The following is a 22,715-nucleotide window of genomic DNA, read 5'->3' on the forward strand; positions in this document are numbered from 1 at the left end:
TCAGCTAAAATGTCTTTGGCCTCACTTGGTGTCAGTTCAGTTCAGTTCAGTCACTCAGTCATGTCTGACTCTTTGCGACCCCATGAACCACAGCACACTAGGCCTCCCTGTCCATCACCAACTCCCAGATTCCACCCAAACCCATGTCAATCGAGTCAGTGATGCCATCCAGCCATCTCATCCTCTGTCGTCCCCTTCTCCTCCTGCCCTCAATCTTTCCCAGCATCAGGGTTTTTCAAATGTGTCAGCTCTTTGCATCAGGTGGCCAAAGTATTGGAGTTTCAGCTTCAACATCAGTCCTTCCAGTGAACACTCAGGACTGATCTCCTTTAGGATGGACTGGTTGGATCTCCTTGCAATCCAAGGGACTTTCAAGAGTCTTCTCCAACACCACAGTTCAAAAGCATCAATTCTTCAGTGCTCAGCTTTCTTTATAGTCCAACTCTCACATCCATACATGACCACTGGAAAAACCTTAGCCTTGACTAGACGGACCTTTGTTGGCAAAGTAATGTCTCTGTCAGTGCCTCTCAAATCTTTCTGGTATCACTGTTGATGCCGACATTGTAACATGCTTGCTGTTGTATGTATATGATAACATATGTCTATAAAATGTTACATGAAACATGTCTCTGCAGAAGAGGTCACTGAATCTTTCTTGTCATCTTAATCATATGGCAAGTAAAATATTTCTGTAGGGAAAAAAATGTGAAAATGACAAAGTATTCCTATCTGCTTCTGAAGGTAAGAATAGCACAATGAACTGGAAAGAATGCGAAGAGCATTAGCATCAGATAACCTGTTGTTGTAGCCCATCTCTGCCCAGTTATTCTGTGATCTCCAAAGAGTCTCTTTGACACAGAAAGTTTTCCCGTGCACTCCAGCCTCTTTTACATAAACACAAGGCATTTGCATGAACATGAAACATTCACACAAACATAAAATGTTTACATTTATGTATTTTAACTATTGAAGAAAATATACTTGGTATCTAAGTCTGAATAGTCACCCCACAGATAGTGATAAAATTTTGGGGGAATCTTTCCCTAAATGTTAGCATCAGAAATAACCATAGTACAATTATCAAAAACAAAAAATAAGCATTATACAACATGAAGTGATTTTCTCTTAAAGATACTGCATGCCACAACTAAAGATCCCATGTGCAAGGAAGACTGAAGATCCTGAGTGCCCCAACTAAGACCCAGTACAGTCAAGTAAAACAAAAAAAGAATAGATCTTAAAATATTGTATATTCATACAGTGAAATATTGTTTTGCTATAAAAAGGAATGAAGTAGTAATATATGTTGCAACATAAATGAACCTTGAAAACATTATTCTAAGTAAAAGAAGCCAAGGCATAAAAGGGCACATATTGTCTGATTCCTTTTATATGAAATGTCCAGAATAGGCAAATCTATAGAAACAGAAAGTAGATTAGTGGTTGTCAGATGCTGGGGGAAGGGGAGAATGAAGAATGACTGCTTAATATTAACTGGGTTTCTTTTTGGCCTGATGAAAATATTCTGGAATCAGACAGTGGTGATGGTTATACAACCCTGTGAATGTATTAAAAATTATTGAATAATATACTTTGAAATGTTTAAAAAAAAATTTGGGGGGAATGATGCAAGGGTGGCAAACAAAGATACTGTGATTAAAACCCACTTCCTACTGGCAAACCACAATCCTACTGTGATAGTAACAAATGTATTTCAAAAATTAACGACAAAGTATGTTCTCTCTGCACAAATTCCAGCCCTTGACTTAAACTTGTTTGCTGTGTCACTTGTAAAATATTTACCAACACTGAAAATGAACAAAATAAGCAATAAAGGTTTATGAATACAAAACAGTTCTTGAGAGTATGCCAACAAAGACAGAATAATCTTTAGGTTGCAGATGGATTTTGTGACAATTGAGGGAAAAGGCCCAGGGGATGGCTGTTTAGCTATTGTTTGGTGAGTCTGTTATCTAGAATCCAGATGCTGCCTAGCTGATTCTGGAAATAGAAACCATGGAGGCAGTTCAGCAGGATGGCCTGAGCCTGGACCCCCAAGAAGGTAGGAATGGGAAGAAGTAGCAACGAGGACAACATAACAGATGGGCAGCAGGGGAGTTCTCCAGGGGTTGATGAGCTTTTATTAGTGGCTTAATGTTGACAAGAAAAAGATTCTATAAGTATGCCCTAACACCAGGGCTGAAGTGGCCTAGGTGCTGATTGACACTGGGAAAACCAGGAGCCCGCACCAGAGGGCTCCCTATCCCTGGAGCTCTCCATCAGGTTGGCTTCCCAGAGTCCCCTTGCTGTTATCCTCTACAAGTCTTGTCCCCCCTCACAAAGCAAAAATTGGAAGAATCTTTCCATTGTTAACTTCAAGGCTAAAGTACAAGAGGTAGAAGGACAGGTTTTTTTTTTTTTTTTTTTGCTTCAAAGTCCATGTGTCCAAATTTAGACCTTAATCACAGTGGGAATGCTGACCCAGGGACCCTGCACAGCAAAGTAAGGAATCTTTGATCTTTGGGAAAGTAAGGGTATCTTGTATCAAGATTAGATGACTATCTCTCCACTCAATAGAAAGGGTAGTCAGGCATCTTGAGTATCAAAGAGATTCTGGAAGACAGAATTTTGATGAGGAATGAAAAAAGAATGCATAATATGCAGCTATTCTGTAACATTATTCTGTAGATTTCAAAAATAATAAGTATAAAATTTGGTAATTCATGTTTTTTTGTGCCTTAGGAGACATTTAAGTTTTCAGGAAAAAAAAAAAAAATCTTTGCATCTTTTGCCATTCCCAAGTTACCTTGGGTCCAGTGATCTTGAAATTGGAGGGGAATAGATGCATTAAATTTAATGAAATCAATGGTTTGCCAAGTAGCATTTCTTATCACACTGTAAAACTCTTGGGTGTCAGATCAGTCACACCGGGGGAGAATGAAAGAGTCCTCTGTAATAGACATCTCTGACTCAGAGGAAGGAAGGTACAAATGGCCAGTCTAAGTCCAAGAGGTAATTTTAGGAGTATATAAAAGGAGTTCATGTCTTCACATGAAAAACTTAGATGAAAGCATCCACCCCCATACCAGTTGGAGAAATGACCATGTTGAAATTATTAACCCCAAAGGACATATAACTGAAAAACACCTACTAACAGGAATTCTTGTAAAATAAACCAAAACAGAAAGAAGAAAGTATTTTGAATTGAATGAAATAAAATGTAGTATCAAACTGTGTAGGATGCTGCTAAAGCTATATTTAAGGAGAATTTATATTGTAAATCACCTATGTTCTAAGAAGGGTCTCAATCAATGATCTCAGATTCAACCTTAAGAAATAAAAAAAAGAAAATTAAATATAAAGTAATCAGGTAGCACAGTAAAGAATCTGCCAGCCAATGCAGGAGACACAGACGACCTGGGTTTGATCCCCGGGCCTAGAAGATCCCCTGGAGGAGGAAATGGCAACCCACAGTCGCATGGAGAGAGGAGCCCAGTGGGCTACAGTCCATGGGGTCTCAAAGAGTCAGACATGACTTAGCACACATGCTCAAGTCCCAAAAAAGAGAATAGTTAAGATCAGTGCAGAAATCAAAGCAAGGAATACAAAGCAGAAAACAATATAGAAAATCTTTAAAACCAATATTTGATTTGTTGGAAAGATCAGTAATATTGAAAAACCTCAGGAAAGAAAAGAGAAGCAAAAAATGAACAATATCAGAAATGAGAGAGGTAAATTACCACGTGTACATGTGTTGTTCTTGCGTGCTAGGTTGTTTCACTTGTGGTATCCAACTCTTTGCAACCCCATGGGATGTAGCCCCTCAAGCTCCTCTGTCCATGGGATTTCCCAGGCCAGAATACTGGAGTGAGTAGCCATTCCCTTCTCCAGGGAATCTTCTAGACCCAGGGATGGAATCGTGTCTCCTGTTGTCTCCTGCATCGGCAGGCGGGTTTGGTTACCACTAGCACCACATGCCGCTGCTGCTGCTAAGTCGCTTCAGTCGTGTCCAACTCTGTGTGACCCCATAGGCGGCAGCCCACCAGCCTCCTCTGTCCCTGGGATTCTCCAGGCAAGAACACTGGAGTGGGTTGCCATTTCCTTCTCCGAAGGGAAGCTCTAAAGATACTGTCGTTATTATATTTGGAAACTTCCCACAAAGAAAACTCCAGGCCCAGAAGGCATGTAAATTGTACCAAATATTTAAGGAAGACATAATACTAAATCTACACAAATTCATAAAATTGAAAAATTTTTAAATATTACAAGAAAGGAAAAATATAAACAAAAGTGTATATCAATATCCCTAATGAACATATATTCAAACATTATAAATAAAGCTCTAGGACACCAAATTCAACAACATAGAACAATGACAACACCTCATAACCAAGTCAAGTTTATACCAGGAAAGAACATTTGTTTGCATATTTAAAAATCAATGTAATTTTCTAATGTCAATATACTAAAAAAAGAAATAATAGAAAAATGTTTGAAAAAAAAAATCACCACTCATTCCTGATGAAAATTTTTAGCAAACTTGGAATTAGAAGGTACTTTCCCAAACTGAATAAGAGCATCTATAAAAAACATAAGGTTATGCTTTTTTTCTTTTTTTAACTTAGTGGAAAAGGATGAATGTGCTTCCTCTATGATTCAAGATCAGGAACAATATATGGATGTCCATTTTCATCATTACTACTTAACACTATACAGTGCAATCAAGCAAGAAAAAGAAATAGAAGGTACCCAGTTTGGAAATAAAAACAAAGATTTCTTTGTTGCAGACAATGTCATTTTCTTTGTAGAAAATCTGATGGTACTGTTAAACCATCGCTGGACAGAAGTTAAAGCAAGGAGAGAAGATTTTGTTCAGGAGCCAGTTTATTCAGGAACTAAGGGAAAAGAGACTTAAGGATAGAACTGGACTTAATTCTGAGTCAGCATGGACAAGTGGTCATTTATAGCCAAGGAGCATGGTAGGGTCAGTGGGTAGAAATTTACTGAGGAAACATCAGGGTAAGGAGGTTTCTGACCAAATTAATATCACAGAAGTCTGACTGAATGCAGGCCAGGATGAGAAGATATCACATAGGGATAAAGAATTTGATCAGCTATCTAGAATGATCAGATAGCAAGGTGAGAGATTTTCCATAAATTGTTTTAGTAAGATTCTTGCTACTATCGGATGCTGCAGGATTGACAAGAACAGATGCCAAGATCAAATCCTAGAGGGCTTGGAGCAGCCTGACTGAAGTTTAGTCAATGACACAGTCATGTCAGTATCTACCAAAAAGAAAAAAGCTATAAGAATAAGCAAGTTTAGAAACTTTGCAGAATACTAGATCAGTGCACAAAAATCCATTATTCTCTACTTAGTAAGTAAACCACAGCCCATGTGCCAAATCTGATCTACAACCTGTTTTTGTACAGTTTGTGAGCTAAGAATTATTTTTACATTTCTGTTCTTAATAAAGTCATCATATTTACTAATTTTAAAGTCTATTTCCAAGAAATATGTTCATAATTTTCTTTGTTTTTACATTTTATTTATTTATTGACCAGGCCACAGGCTTGTAGGATCTTAGTTCCCTAATGAGGGCTCAGACCTCGGCCCCAGCAGTGAAAGCGCCAAGTCCTAACCACTGGACCACCAGAGAATTCCATTTTTTACATTTTAAAAGTTCTTAAAAAAAATAAAAGAATATGGAACATTTGCACATGATGCACATTTACAACTTGCCCCTACCAAGAAAAATATCAAAAAAGCAACACCAACCACTTTCTATATGAAAGCAACTAGCTTTCAGAAATTGAAGTTTTAAAAATTATTTATAGTAACATCAAAAATATGAAATATTCTGGGATAAATCTGGCACAAGATGTACCACTTCTGTACATGAAAAACTGAAAAATTATTGCTAAGAGAAATTAAGGAATACTTAGATAAATGGAGAAATACAACTTGTTCATGAGCTGAAAGGTTTTGTATTGTAAAGTTGTCATTCTCCTCAAATTGATCTACAGATTCAATACACTCCCCGTCAAAACTTCAGTAGATCTGTGAAAAACTGATTCTAAAAGTCATATGGAAATACATAGGACCTAGAACAACAAAAAAATTCTGAAAAATGACAAAGTTAGAGGGCTAAAAACTCCTGATTTCAAGATTAATTATAAAATTCTAGTAATCAAGAGAGTGTGGTATTGGCATCAAGATGACAAACAGCAGTGTAACTGAATAGAGTTCAATAATAGACCCACACATATATAGGCAAATGATTTTTTACAGAAGTGCAAAAACAATTCAGTGGAAAAATAGCTGTCTCTTCAAAAAATTGTGCTGGAACAATTAGATAACCACAAACAAAAAATAAACTCTGATCTATGCTTTGAGCCATATTAAAAAATATAATGTTCATAGACCAAAATGAGAAACCTAGAAGTATCCATCTCCTAGGAGAGAAGTCCTTGTGGTTTTGACTTAGGCAAAGGTTTCTTAGATATGAAATGAATCAAAAAGTGTGAACCACATAAAAAATTCAATACATTGAACTTTATCAAAATTAAAAACTTCTGCTCTTCAGGAGACACTGTTAGTATATTTTCAATCATATTAATATATCTGAAAAAGGCCTCATGTCCTAAAAATAACAACTCGATTAAAAATAGGCAAAAGTTTAAGAAGACTTTGTACTAAAGAAGATAAAAAATTTGTAAACATATTGAAAAATATCACACATTATTCATCATTAAATAAATATAAGCTGAAACCACAATGCCCATATCACCATACTCGTAAGAATGCCTAAAGTTAAAAAGATGGACTAGACCAAGTTTTGGCATTGATGTGAAGCAAGTAGAATTCTCAGAAGCTGCTGGTAGAAATATTAAATGGTATAATCACTTTGGAAAATTGTATCTTAATAGTTAACATACTTTTCCCTATCATATGATGACACCCTTTCCTCTTAGATATGTACTCAAGTGAAAAAAAAACAAACCTTAAGTTCATACAAGAATTTATACACTAATGTTCATAACAGGTTTATTTGTAATGGCCTAAAACTGGAAACCACCAAATCCCCACCAACACATGAATAGATAGACAAATTATGGAATAGCCATACCATGGAATACTGCATGACTATACAAATTAACTGATAGTGATGCATGTGAAATCTCAAAATAATTGTTAGGTGAAGGAAAAAAAGACAAAAAGGAGTATGCATATTAACAAACAAACAAACAAAAATCCTGGATGGCCTTTTTGGTAAGCAGGCAGGAAACCCCCATTGACTTAGATCTGAGGTGACTGTGTCTCCATATATGGTTTCTGACAATGGCACCAGGAAATTCTTTTGTAGAAGACACTGTCATTCAATATATCAACTGCAAAAAGTTAAGTTCTCTTTCTTCATTTATAACAATGACTTAAAGTGATAGTTTAGCTATAAACTCTTCCTTGTAAGTTATAAATAATATTTATCCTTCCCTGCTTCTAGGCATCTTCCAGAGCATGCAGCATCTGTATTGGGAAGTGCAAACCAGTCTGGAAAGGAAGTGTTTTGGATGTGTGCAGCTTGCATTGATTTAAGATGGTCTGGAATTAAAGCACAGTGAGCTTATAGCTCCAGGATGACACATGTTGGAATTAAAAAAATCTCTGCCAAGTACAGCCAAGCATTTTCTAGGAAAAGCCATTGAACTGGGCTGAAGCTACTGGGGTACCTGTTTTTGTCTGTTTATTACTAACTGAACAGAATTCCTTTCCAGATATCTTTACTAATCAGAATTTTAGGCCACCTGGAAATGTTACTAGTTTTGCCTTCAAGAAAAATTGTTGGGTTGAAAAAAGAAATGCACTTCTGTGCTTTTTTTCCTTCTGCTTTAAAAAAAATCTCCCCCTTAGAGAGTACAAAACTCTTAAGATCAAATGAATTTCAGACTCATATCTTCCAGGAATATGAATCTCCAGTGAATAATGAAAGACAAATTAAAATAGTCATAAGCATATTCCACTAATGTAATACTCAGGGGTTCCTTGTGCATGTAAAATCTCCAATTTTATTCTTTGAATCTATTTATTATACTCTTTGAAGAAGAACCATACAAGTGAAGGTGCAATTTAGATGTCTATTTGATATGAGAACTTAAGAAAAATAAAGTGTAGTTAAGCAAAAAAAGTTTAGAGTGGATTTCTGAGCAAAATTAGATTGCTTTATATTCCACTTCAAATGTACTCTCAAGTATCATTTGAAGTATATATTAATGAAAAGAATATTGGCTCTGCAGATTCATCTTAGCCATGTTCAAATATTAATATTATGAGAATCAAGGTGAAAAAAAAAACAAAAGATAATAAGCATGCAATCTTTTTATGAATTATGTTTACATTCTTAATATTTGAAAAAACATTCCTAAGAGCTCCCATTTTCCCATCTCTACCTAGAAGACTAGTTCAGTTCAGTTCAGTCACTCAGTTGTATCCAACTCTTTGCGACGCCATGGACTGCAGCACACCAGGCCTCCCTGTCAATTACCAACTCCCAGAGTTTACCCAGACTCATGACCATTGAGTCGGTGACACCATCCTACCATCTCATCCTCTGTCATCTCCTTCTCCTCCCACCCTCAATCTTTCCCAGCATCAGGGTCTTTTCAAAAGAGTCAGTTCTTCACATCAGGTGTCCAAAGTATTGCAGTTTCAGCTTCAGCATCTGTCCTTCCAATGAATATTCAGGACTGATTTCCTTTAGGATAGACTGGTTGGATCTCCTTGCAGTCCAAGGGACTCTCAAGAGTCTTCTGCAACACCACAGTTCAAAAGCATCAATTCTTTGGCACTCAGCTTTCTTTCTAGTCCAACTCTTATATCCATACATGACTACTGGAAAAACCATAGCTTTGACTAGATGAACCTTTGTTGGCAAAGTAATGTCTCTGCTTTTTAATATGCTGTCTAGGTTGGTCATAACTTTTCTTCCAAGGAGTAAGTGTCTTTTAATTTTATGGCTATAGTCACCATCTGCAATGATTTTGGAGCTGCAAAAAATAAAGCCTGTCACTGTTTCCGCTCTTTCCCCATCTATTTGCCATGAAGTGATGGGACCAGATGCCATGATCTTAGTTTTTTGAATGTTGAGGTTTAAGGCAACTTTTTCACTCTCCTCTTTCACTTTAATCAAGAAGCTCTTTAGTTCTTCTTTGCTTTCTTCCAAAAGGATGGTGTCATCTGCATATCTGAGGTTATTTATATTTCTCCCAGCAATCTTGATTCCAGCTTGTGCTTCATCCAGTGCAGCCTAGAGACTAAAGGTCAGCAAATCTTTTGTGTAAAGATCAAATACTGAATAATTTAAGCTTTATGGACCTTATAAGGTCTGTCAGGAGGACTCCACTCTGTCCTTTTAATACAAAAGCAACCACAGACAATGCGCAAACAAGTAACAATGGCTATGTTCCAATATCACTTTCTTTACAAATAAGCTGTGGATCACATTGGGCCCATGAGCCATAGTTTTCTGACCCCTGATCTAAACTTGCATCCCTGTCATGTGCCTTGACTGTTACTACTGTCTTTTATACTGGTGAGGAGCCTGGCCCACTGTAAGGACATGAGTGTAGAGTACCTGTTTGGAAGTTGTAGATTTCAGCAGAGATGGAGCTGCAACTATCCCAAGATTGTCTGCAGGAAACTTTCAAGCTCTGCCAGAATCACAATGGTTATATAAATGAACCTTGACATAAAGACAACTTGAATTCTTATTGAAAATAATTTGAGGATCTGTTTCTATTCTATTTCAATGGACTTTATGTCTGTTTTTATGTCAGGGCCACACCGTTTTGATTATGGTAGCTTTATATTAAGTTTTGAAATCAGGAAACTTGGTTCTTCCTTTCCAAGATTGTTCTGATGAATTCCACGTGAATTTTATGGGGAAAGAACAATTTTTTCCACCAATGATACTGTTTGGTGGAAAAGGTTGTTCTCTGATGCTGTGAAAATTGGATACTCATATGCAAATGAATAAATTTGGACCTTTACCTTACACTGTATATAAAAATTAACTCAAATGGATCAAATCTTATATTTACATCTAAATGTAAGAGATTAAACTCTAAAATTCTTGGCAGACAAACTTGTATAAATCAGAGGATACTATTAAGAATGTAAAACACATCATACAGAGTTTAAGAAAATACTTGCAAATCGTATATCTAATAAGATAATATCCATAACATATAAAGAACTCCTACATCTCAGTAACAACAACAACAAAAAAACCCAAAACAATTAACCTATTTGAAAAATGGATGTTCCTCCAAAGAAGATAAACAAAAGGCCAACAGTACAGGAAAAGATGCTCAAATTCACTAGTCACTAGGACACAAATCAAAGCCACAATGAAATGTCACTTCACACTCAGGATGGCTATTAGGAAGCCTATTATCCAAAATAAACAAGCAGGCAAACAAACAAACTAGCAAGTGTTGTTGAGAATGTGCAAAAATTGGAGCACTCGTGCATTGCTGACAGGAATGTAATATGACAGAGCCCCTGTGGGATAGAGTTTGATGGTTTCTCAGAAAGTTTAAACATAGGGTTGCCAAACAACTAAAAAAAATATTAGTCACAACCTGTAAACAGAGTGCTGTTTTACTTGGCAGGAATGTTTAGGACACAGAATCTGGGAGTCAGCATCTCAGTAGCTCTGAGAAAACCGCCTCAAAGAGGAGAGAGGTGGACTCAGGCTACATACAAGTTTGTAACAAAGGAAGCACATAGTCTGAACATCAAAGATTACTGTGAGGTAAGGAAAACTAGATATCAAGTTAAGGAATTTAGCGTTCTATGTATGGGAAGATGCAAGACTCTGGGCTAACTGGAAACATTCCTTTCATATGCACCTCAGTTCTCTAGGACCAAATCCTGTTCCCTAGTTCACCTTAATGAATGCCAGATGGGGCAGATGGCTGCTTCTTGCATCTCAACCCCAGCTCCTCAGCAATCATCATGGAGGGTGGTGGTGGGATCTGCTGGGTCACGGGCATTGTGTTCCATTTGGGGAGGCTTCATTCACCTTTGGAGGCATGAAATTGTTGATGGCTGTGACATTTCTTGTTTATTGATATGGCAGGAGATATTTCATTTTACAAACCCAACAATTTCATTTCTGAGTATATATGCAAAATAACTGAAACCAAGGACTCAAACAGATACTTGTACACCAATATTCTGAGCAACATTATTCAAAATAGCTAAAGAGTGGAAACAACTCAATGTTCCTCAACAGATGAACGAGTAAGCAAATGTGGTATACACATGCAATAGGGTATTATTCAGTCTTGAAAAAAAATGAAATTCTGATACATGCTACAACATGAATGAGCCTTAGAAACATTATGCTATGTGGAATAAACCAGACACAAAAGAAAAAATTGTATGATTCTGTCTCTATGAGGAACCTAGAATAGGTACATTCATAGAGATAAAAAGTAGAATAGAGATTAAAAGAGATTATGAGGAGTGGAAAATAGGTAGTTATTTATTAATGATTGCAGAGCTTCTGTTTGGGAGGATGAAAAAATTCTGGTAGTGAACAGCAGTGGTGGTTGTAAAGTGCTGTGAATGCAGTTGATACCACTGAATTGTACATTTAAAAATTAAGATACTAAATTTTATTTCATATATTTTATTATAAAAAGTCTGAAAAAAAGCAAGTTTACACATCCAGGCTTCAAATGCTAAGGATGCCAATTTTCTAGGATGAAATAAATAGTTACAGACATTTAGAGCTGAAAGGAATAGAAGAGATCATCTGTGTCAGCCACTGAACCTTGGAATAACATTTTATTTTAATAAAATAATAAGAACTCTTGGATCCTCAAAAAATTGATGGTTTAAGAAATGCTACATGGAGACCTTGTGGAATAGCAACCTGGTTGGTCAATATTCCTTGAAATTGTGTTTGCTTAGAAAAAGCACACTGTTTTTACTTAGAATGTCTGTTAAATGGCTATAAAAAAGCAGTTTTTAAAGATGTTTTTAGTTATCACTCCAGATAAAATTATAGGAACAATACATCAATCAGATATCTTAAGAAAGAATATTATTATTGTTGTTTTAACAGGCTATAGAATTTGCATAACTATGGGTGACAAATTACTTCACTCCTAGTAACAGGCAGTGCAGAAGGCAATGGCATCCCATTCCAGTCCTCTTGCCTGGAAAATCCCATGGACGGAGGAGCCTGGTAGGCTGCAGTCCATGGGGTTGCTAAGAGTCGGACATGACTGAAGTGACTTCGTAGCAGCAGCAGAAGTAACAGGCAGGGCCCTCAGCCAACCCTCCACCCCCGGTTCATTTGCCTTCTTTTTCAAGACTTACTGAGAATCCCTCTTTTGACCTGACCCTCTTTTTGACCTCTTTCCTAGCTGTCACTTTCCATATTGCCCTGATAATCTTTTCTCTAAAGAGTTAAAGTCAGACTAGAGCTCTGGCTTTCTGTCTTCTTTTTTCCTATCTGGTTCGCCAAAGAGGCCAACAAAAGTTTTTCATCTTAAGGAGTTTAATCACTAGTCACTCTAGATGGATGAATAGGGAACAATAAAAGCTACACAGTGGAAGGAAATTTCAAGACAGGTCAGAAGAGTGTGACTTTGGTGTTTATTAAAATAAATGGTGGTCAGCATGCGTAATCTACTTTATTACTCTATCTATCTGTGATTCTCTATTAAAAAATTTTCCATGGAAACTGCTTACCTACCTACCTTCTTCCATTTTCCTTTTATTCTTATTGCTGGAAATAACTTCATCATCTAGTGGAAAAACCCCTTTTCTTAGATCTTAGTGTTACATATACCCTGCAAACAACCTCTTTGAGATGTTTTTAAGGTAGAATATGGCATTCAAACGTTTAAATCTTCCAGCAGTGGGCAAAATTCAAGAGTGTCACTGACATGTTGGTGGGAGAGTCTTAATAGCACTGTTGTGGATAATCACTAATCCAGTTAAAAAGCAACCACTCCTGATTTTTGTGGCTACCATTGCCTGATTTTTTTTTTTTTTTTTTTTTTTTTTTAGGGAAAATGCCTCTTCCCTCTGAATCCATCTGAGTGGCAAGGAAGGGCACGTGATTCATATATTAGTACTTTTAATCATTCTGGTGTCAGTGATCAGGTAAAGACATCTTGGCTGATACAGAATCCCCAATATTTTCAAGAAGGAAGGGATCATCTACTATCCTTGGCCAGGGATTCCTGTGACAAAGAAAGTGTCAAGAAGATGTCCTCCATGTCTAAGGAAGCGTTGGAATTGCCAGAAAGAAAATGAAGTCACTCAGTCGTGTCTGACTCTTTGTGACCCCACAGACTATAATCCACCAGGCTCCTCCATCCATGGAGTTTTCTAGGCAAGAGTACTGGAGTGAGTTGCTGTTTCCTTCTCCAGGGGATCTTCCCAATCCAGGGATTGAACCCGGGTCTCCTACATTGCAGGCAGATGCTTTACCGTCTGAGCCACCAGCGAATTCCCTGGTGGCTCAGACGAATCAGGGAATCTCTGGAATTGCCAGAAGAGGGTAAGAAACTCTTATTGGGTTAAGCATGACATGTCAGTAATTGGAGAGAGTCTTTGACCAGTGCCCATTACATATGATCTCAGGTGAGCACCCCTGGCAGGGCACTGTGTCATTGGTCCATCTAGACATCAACCACTCTAGCCTACAGGACAGTCCACTCTTCCCAAGAACAAGCTCCATCTCAGCATTTCTCCTCCAACAAAAGCACCAGATTCTTGCTGGAGAGCTAGGCTCTGACCACCGTCTTTACAAGTCTTCATGCTTTCAAATCGTATGACCTTTCCCTACAAAGGCAGTTGATGGTAGATGAAGGTTGATTTTTTCATCATGAAAAGAAAGAAAAAAGGTTACCTCAGTAGGTCAGTTGAAGGCAACCTTTTTTATGTGGTCCTATATCCATTAGCAATCAATCAATTGTAGGTACTTGAACACTTCTTTTGTGTGCTTATCATTGTGCTTGGCTTCAGCTCTCAGAGGGTTTACTTAATTTAAGAATTAAATCAATCATACTGGACCAAATTGAGACTAATTCATTCTTAAAGTTCACAGTTCTTACTGTCAGTAAGGGTGGCAAGGGCAGGCTTTTCCATCATATAAAGGTCATTCCAATCAAACAGGCTTGGCAAGGGCGGCTGAGGTGGGTACCAGGATCTGCACAAAGTCCTGGTGTGATGAGTTTTGAGAAACTCCATTTTACAGATAGATTATTCTACACGTATTCTGGTATACTTCCATTTCTGTAAGACTTTACATTTTACAAAGCAGTTTCACATTTATTGTCTCATTTAATTTGCTCAGTGACTTCACGGAGTCTATTCTATTGTCTCATTTTTAGATGGAAAACATTTGTCAGAAATGGAGGAGCTACTTTCCCAAGTCCACTCTGCTGACTGGTGATCAAATCAGGAAAAAAATTTCCATCTTCATTCAAATTTCAGAGCTCTTCTTCCTGCCACACCACAGCTGGGCACATGCAGTCCATTTGACAATGAAATTCCCATTTTTTTTCTTGGTTATTTGTCTTTGATTATTCCACTGTAACTTCCTTTCCAATGACTAAAAATTTAAAAGGAGAGCCCAAGTCTACCTTTCACTGAAATTATGTATTTTCAGTAAAGCCCAACGATTTAAGAATTCAGTGTGAAAAAGAAAGAAAAGAAGTTGCTCCATTATATTTAATAACATTTAAAATATTCCATAGATGAAGATAGGATTAATTATACTGTCATATTTTAGTCAATTGTTTTCTGACTCCCTCCCCCACAAAAAGATTTCCAGTGTTTTTGATAAGTTATTCTGCATTCTAAAATTGTCCTCATATGACAATCACTAATGGAGGAACAAAGTAAGTTCACCACATTCTCTGCCACTAGCTAATTTGATGACCATTTCAGGAGAATGACTTTATACCTGTTTCAAAATGTCATGGGATTATGATTCTCTTATCCCAAGGGATGCTAAGGGAACTTAGCATGCTAAGGGAAAGGAGAAAGGTGATTTGTTTCATTTGCTTTGCTTTAAGAATTTGTACTAAAACAAGTTGCTGCTCAAACAGATCTAGTTGTTAGCGAGCAGGAAAACCAGCATCTCAGAGTTGGTAGTGGCACATATTTCACCTGCTAGAGTTTTCTTGGCCTTTAAAACTGGAGTCACAGCACTGTCATCTCTGTAATTCCTGTCTTTTAAAGATATTGGCTTAGAGAAATATTTCTGGGGAATGCAAAGGTGACCATCAATGGTAACTGGCATGAGACAAGGAGGGTCCATGAGGCCTCTGTACTGTGTTGTGCCTTGTCGCTCAGTTATGTCCAACTCTCTGCGACCCCATGACTGTAGCCTGCCAGCCTCCTCTGTCCACGGAGATTCTCTAGGCTGGAGTGGGTTACCATGCTCTCCTCCAGGGGATCTTCCCAACCCAGGAATCGAACCCAGGTCTCCCACATTGCAGGTGGATTCTTTACCATCTGAGCTATGGGGAAGCCCAAGACTACTGGAGTGGGTAGCCTATCCCTTAGGTGATCTTCTTGACCCAGGAATCAAACCGGGGTCTCCTGCATTGCAGGGGGATTCTTTACCAGCTGAGCCATCTAGGAAGCTCCTCATGAGCCTCCACAAGCCATTAAGCACACGCCCATCCTAAGACTACACTTCTCCAGACCTAGATATGCTACCAGACCAGACACTCTTTTTAAGAAATTTAGCATCTTGGATTTTCTTGAAAATCACATGATTTTTAATACTGTCCAGCTAAACAAAACACGTTGCCTAGACATGTTATCCACCATGTCATCAATTCTTGTCCCTTCTACTTTCACTGCCCAGGAAAGCCAGGCCCTGCTCCCATTATCCTAACCCTCACCTAAGCAGAGCAAATGGTCCAGAGTGAACCATGAGAACAGTGGAGCAGCTGAAAAGAGCTAGACTCTCAGAATCACTTTGGGGCCAAAATACCCACGGGACTCCCATGGTGGTCCAGTGGTTAAGACTGCATGCTCCCCCCACAAGGGGCACAGATTTGATCCCTGGGCAGGGAACTAAGATTTCCAGGTTGCATAGCTGGGAGGGTGGGGGGTGGGCGGTGGGGAAAAAAGCCTTAAAGATTCTGGGCTATAAATGAGTTTAAAGAGGGCTTACTTGAAACCTGGGGAAATCAGTGTGAATTCCCTTTATTTAAGCTGGAGGAAAAACGTAGTTTCAAATAAATGATTAAAAAAAAAAATCTTAGTTTCCTGAGTAATGGACCTAATCATTTTTTCAATTTCCATGTTTCTTTAATATTTAGTCAAAATCTATGCCTTTATAAGAACTGTTTGATATTTGTGTTTATATTCTATATTTATCTAAGCATTCCATTGAGTGAAATTGTTTGGTTATCTCTGATTGAATATTTTAAAATCTTCTAAGTACTTTTAGAGATACTTGTTCCCTCTTCAGCTAAGCAGGGCAAAAGTTGCTCATTTGTTCAAGTAATACATATTTTGGTTGTTTTTTTGTTTTTTAAAACATTTATGTATTTATTTACTTATTTCTGGTTGTGTTGCATCTTTGCTGCTGCGCATGGGCTTTCTCTAGTTGCAGCAAGTGAGGACTGCTCTTTGTTGTGGGGCAAGGACTTACTGCGATGATGTCTCTTGCTGTGGATCATGGGTTCTAGGTGCTCCAGTTCCCTAGTTGTGAGGCATGGGCTTAGTTGCTCCTTGACATGTGGAATCTTCCCGGACCTGGGATCGAATCTGTGTCCCCTGCATTGGTGGGTGGATTCCCATCCACTGTACTACCAGGGAAGTCCAACACATCATTTTTGAAGGCCAGTGATATACTATGCAGGAGCAAGACACAAACTACAAAGTGTGTCTGTACATGGAAAATGTTTCATGAGCATCGGGGGAGAGAAGAGGAAATTCACAAAGGCTGTAGAACTAAACCTTAGGCCTATATGGGATTAGTGGCTAAGTTAGGAGGACTGCTGTTTTAATGCATGACAAAAATGCAAGACTCTTTTTTGAAAAGTGCCAAGAATTTAAAATAGCAACAGAACATTAAACCAAATGTGGGCTCTTTTGCATATGGGGACCATGGAGCTGCTCTGGCTGTAGTCCTTCCACCTGATGAAACCAAGTTTGGGGGTACAGAGAGATGGAGGACAAGGACATTTTTAGGGAGTGGGGAGAAGTAGATGTCCTGAATGTGGTGTGTGTGTCATATCCAACTGTTTGCGATCCCATGGACTGTAGCCCGCCAGGCTCCTCTGCCCATGGGATTTTCCAGGCAAGAATACTGGAGTGGGTTGCCATTTCCTTCTCCCCTGAATGTAGCCTTGTGTGGAAAGTCAGAGCCTTGAGGCCTTGCTGGGAATTTTGGTCTTCACTTCGTAGGCAATGGGACATTATGGAAAGTTCCCAGGAGAACCAGACATCTTTAGAACTCTACACGTGGTAGCAGTAAGAATGAGATGAAGAGCAGGGGCAAGAGTGGAGGAGGGAGATCCATGAGGCAGCCCAGGTAGGCTCAGGCAGCAGATCATCATGAAGGCTGGAAGACGCACTGTGCAAATCACAAAGCGAGTGGATATTGCTTTAAGGTTTCAGTCCAGAAGAACTGAACTTGGCGTGGGCCCTTGCTAAAGCATCTGCAAGGTCCACACCCTGTCAGGGCAGGAGGAACACTGATGCATGGTGCTGCTGTGAAACCAGGGCCCCAGGAGCGATTTCTCAGCAGGGTTTTTTTGTAGGAGTGGCATTGAAGATTTACATCCAGTGTCAACTACAAATTGGCACTTGCCACGCGCCTCTACAAGGATTATATCATGTGCTGCTGCAGCTGCTGATTTTCAACACACCACTGAATGGAGTTCAGGGTGGAGAGCAGAAATGAAGCAATTTGTGCTCTGGAAAGCAGCTTCCCAGGTGGCACTAGTGGTAAAGAACCCACCTGCCAATGCAGGAGACATGAGAGATGTGTATTTGATCACTGGGTCAGGAAGATCCCCTGGAGGAGGGCATGACAACCGACTCCAGTATTCTTGCTTGGAGAATCCCATGGTGGGCTATGTTATGCCCGATGTCCAAATTCCCGAGCGGGAAGAGAGAAGGCTTCCAAGACAATGCAACTTGCAAAAAGGGAAGTTTATTGCTGACTCGAGTCAGGGCTCCTGCCGCATCCAATGCGGTGGCGTGGGTCAGAGAGCCCTGAGCCCAAGCTGTTACACAAATTTATAGGGTGAGCACACGCTGTTGGTAGTTGGTTTAAGCGGATTGGTTACAAGTTTGCAAAGCAATTTCATTAGTCAAAACTTTCGCTCGCGCGGGACTTTCCTGGGGGTTTCCACCCCCCTAATTTCCTAATTGGCAAACAGCTGTCAGTGTTTAAGCAAAAGCTGATTGGTTGTATCCAGGTGGCCTGATAATCTTACCACCCAGAAGTAGGAAGGCCTGCTCCTAATCTAAGCTGCCTGCCATGGTGTTACTTCTGCTTGCCTCACAGGCTACAGCCCATAGGGTCTCACTGAACTGACCTAGCATGCATGCATGTGCTCTAGAAAATTGGCAGACCAGGTCTTTAGATAGTTAGATATTTTCAGGAGCTGATTTTATAAGACCATTTCTTGTATCTCCTCATATCTGGAAAAGCACTAAAATCCTTCACAGTGACAGCTGCTCCCTGTGACTAGCAGAAAACCTTCTGCAAAAAGTAGTGGTTGATTTCATGTACTCCATCTTCACTAAAATCATGTATATACTGACCTCCCCCTCCCTTTGGAACCATTTCTCAGAGCTATCTGAGGTGCTGTCTCCTGGGCTGCAGTCCTCATTTTGCCCCAAATAAAATTTAACTTGCAACTCTCATGTTGTGCATTTTTTTAAGTAGACACCAGTCTTGGTGAGACCTCCAGAGGCCTCTGTCTTTGGGTTTGATTTGGCCCTGAGACAGCATTTTGTGTCCATTCTATAATGCAATGCACCCTCAGACATCAGTAACAGGAAGGAGTGCACAGGCATCTCAATAGAACCCGAGTTTACACTCTCTCTAAGGTGTCAAAATGCCCCATTTGATTTGCATTTGATCCAGCATGTCTCCAATGGCCCATGTGAATATGTGTCTCTCCATTTCTCTACGGGTTTCCTCAGCCACACCTGATGCAGCAATAATGAGGAGGAGGATCGTCTCTTTTCCACAATTGACAAGGAATGAGTCACATGTCAACCCACTCAACTAGGAAAATATTTGACAAGAAATAGAACTGAAGAATTTTAAAGCACTTATAGCAAAGCCTATAAGGTAGGCAGAAAATATAACACTGAAGATCCCAAACCAATAATTTTTTAAATATCATAACTTCTCTTTATCAATGTCCAAAGTGTAAATGATAAATGAAAGAACAGAATGAGGTCTTTACATTTAGGTGTTTTATCTGGCATAAATGTCTCCCTATTTTTCATATCAGGGATATTCAGGAATGACTTTCTAACTTTCCTTTTAAAATGGGATAACTCATGTGAGTTAAAAACGTTGCCTGCAATGTCAGTAAACAAAGGATGTTGCAGCCAATAAGCCACTACACGATGAGCCCTGGGTGTATTCAGGATGGAGAAAACAGGATACTGGCTCTAGACAGCTAAGGTGCATATCGAAGAAATGATATCAATGAGCCCATGCTCTTGCTCTTGCATCTTCCCATACACAGAAAGGAAAAGTACTCAAATCATTAACTCATCACTAACTCACCATATCTGGTTTTCTTTCATTTCTTTAACTTTTTGATGTTTCCACTACCTGGACTTTATTGCAAACACCCCTCTACATCCTGACTCTTCTCCTACCTCCTTGCAGCAGTCTCTCAGAGCTCCCCAAAAGGGTGCATGCATGGCTTGAATTCTTCAGAAAATCCACCAAATAAAACATAATTCTCAACTATTAGGTTGTGCTTTTTTTTTTTTTTTTTTTGTCGACACTTATTTCAAAGCTTATCCTAGTTTTTCAAACAGACATCTGGAATAGCTCAGAGAGACTCCCCTTGGGAAGACAGCATGCTTTCAGCCTCCCACTAATGATTTTGAGACCCCTGTGGGTTATTTAAAAGTTTGGCCTCTACTGCAGCTCAGACAGTAAAGAATCTGCCTGTAATGTGGGAGGCCCAGGTTCTATCCCTGGGTCAGGACGATCCCTGGAGAAGGAAATGACAACCCACTCCAGTATGCTTGCCTGTAGAATTCCATGGACAGAGGAGCCTGGTGGGCTATAGTCCATTGTGTCACAAAGAGTTGGACATGACTGAGCAACTAACAGTTCACATACTAGAGCTTGGGTTTTCCAGAAGGTAACCCTTGCCTGAAGGACATCCATAATCCCATCTGACAGTTAAAACAAGCCATCTTTTTCTTCCTGTGCACAGATCAATTCCAGATATTTCTATTCATGAGTCTCTATTTTCTATTCTAGAATCTCAAGAGTTCATGGGCAAGAATATGGGCTCTTAAGGTTTTGAGTCAAGTGTATGTGAATATGTGTGATGGAATGTCAGACACAGGCAGGCATCAACTTAGTCTTCCTTGAGTGTGACTCTTTAGGAAAACCTCGAAGATTTAGGGCTAAATCAGCAGAATTGAATTTGAATTTGATCCCTTCCTCCAAATCTAGGACTAAAGACTGAGGAATTATAGATGCCCTAGAGACTTGTAGAAATAGAGCTGCGAAGAGCCTCCTTGTACTGGGGAAGCTTAGCAGTACTTTAATTTTTTTTTAAATCATGGTAAAAGTCACATAATATAAAACATACTATTTTAACCATACTAAATTGTACAGTTCATGGCACTAAGTACATTCACATTAGTGTGCAGGACTCACCGTCTGTCTCCTGAATTTTTCTCTTTCCTAAATTGCATCTCTGTCCGCATTAAACAATCAGTCCCCCTTCTCCCTCTCCACCCCAACCCCAGGCCCTGGCTGCAGTATTTATTGATAACTGGGATAGTTTGCTGATGAGAGAAGATGGGATGCACAACATCAAACTGCTCCAACCTAGAGAACCAAGTACACAATAAAAGAATGTGTCACCTTGGGTCAAAGATCTCTTTGGGCGCCATTCAGTTCAGTTCAGTTGCTCAGGCGTGTCTGATTCTTTTCGACCCCATGAATCACAGCACGCCAGGCCTCCCTGTCCATCACCAACTCCCTTCTCCTCCTGCCCCAAGCCCTCCCAGCGTCAGGGTCTTTTCCAATGAGTCAACTCTTCACATCAGGTGGCCAAAGTACTGGAGTTTCAGCTTCAGCTTCAGTCCTTCCAATGAACACCCAGGACTGATCTCCTCTAGGATGGACTGGATGGATCTCCTTGCAGTCCAAGGGACTCTCAAGAGTCTTCTCCAACACCACAATTCAAAAGCATCAATTTTTCGGCACTCAGCTTTCTTCACAGTCCAACTCTCACATCTATACTTGAGCACTGGAAAAACCATAGCTGTGACTAGATGGACCTTTGTTGGCAAAGTGATGTCTCTGCTTTTTAATATGCTATCTAGGTTGGTCATAACTTTTCTTCCAAGGAGTAAGCATCTTTTAATTTCAGGGCTTCAATCACCATCTGCAGTGATTTTGGAGCCAAAAAAAATAAAGTCTGGTACTGCTTCCACTGTTTCCCCATCTATTTGCCTGAAGTGATGGGACCAGATGCCATGATCATAGTTTTCTGAATGTTAAGCATTAAGCCAACTTTTTCACTCTTCTCTTTTATCAAGAGGCTTTTTAGTTCCTTTCATAGTTCTCTTTCATCAGGAGGCTTTTTAGTTCCTCTTCACTTTCTGCCATAAGGGTGGTGTCATCTGCATGTCTGAGGTTATTGATATTTCTCCTGGCAATCTTGATTCCAGCTTGTGCTTCTTCCAGCCCAGCGTTTCTCATTTAACTTTCTCTCATTTAACTTTCTCATTTAAGTCTGCATAGAAGTTAAATAAGCAGGGTGACAATATACAGCCTTGACGTACTCCTTTTCCTAATTGGAACCAGTCTGTTGTTCCATGTCCAATTCTAACTGTTGCTTCCTGACCTGCATATAGGTTTCTCAAGAGGTGGGTCAGGTGGTCTGGTATTTCCATCTCTTTCAAGATTTTCCACAATTTATTGTGATCCACACAAAGGCTTTGACATAGTCAATAAAGCAGAAATAGATGTTTTTCTGGAACTGTCTTGCTTTTTCGATGATCCAGCAGATGTTGGCAATTTGATCTCTGGTTCCTTTGCCTTTTGTAAAACCAGCTTGAACATCTAGGGGAGATCATTTTTAATGTGTGTTTGTTCACTTTGAGGTGTGCTGGGTCTTCACTGCTGAGGGTGGGTTTCCTCTAGCTGCAGCAAGCAGGGGTTATTCTTTGTTGCGGTGCTCGGGCTTCTCATTGCAGTGGTTTCCTTCTCTTGTTGGGGAGCAAGGGCTCCCTAGACTTGTGGGCTTCAGTAATTGTGACTCTGGGGCTTGAGTGTTTTATTTTTAACAGAGCATCAGGTGAATTTTTTTCTTAAGCTTAAAATATTGCCATTAGATTTCTTTTTTGTTTTTACCAGAAACTGAAAGGTCTTACTTAAAAATACAACCACTGAGTTATAAATTCAGTTAGGTGGCCTTTCTTTTTCCATATA

This window comes from Cervus canadensis, chromosome 14 (assembly GCF_019320065.1).
Source record: "Cervus canadensis isolate Bull #8, Minnesota chromosome 14, ASM1932006v1, whole genome shotgun sequence".
NCBI classification, from domain to species: domain Eukaryota; kingdom Metazoa; phylum Chordata; class Mammalia; order Artiodactyla; family Cervidae; genus Cervus; species Cervus canadensis.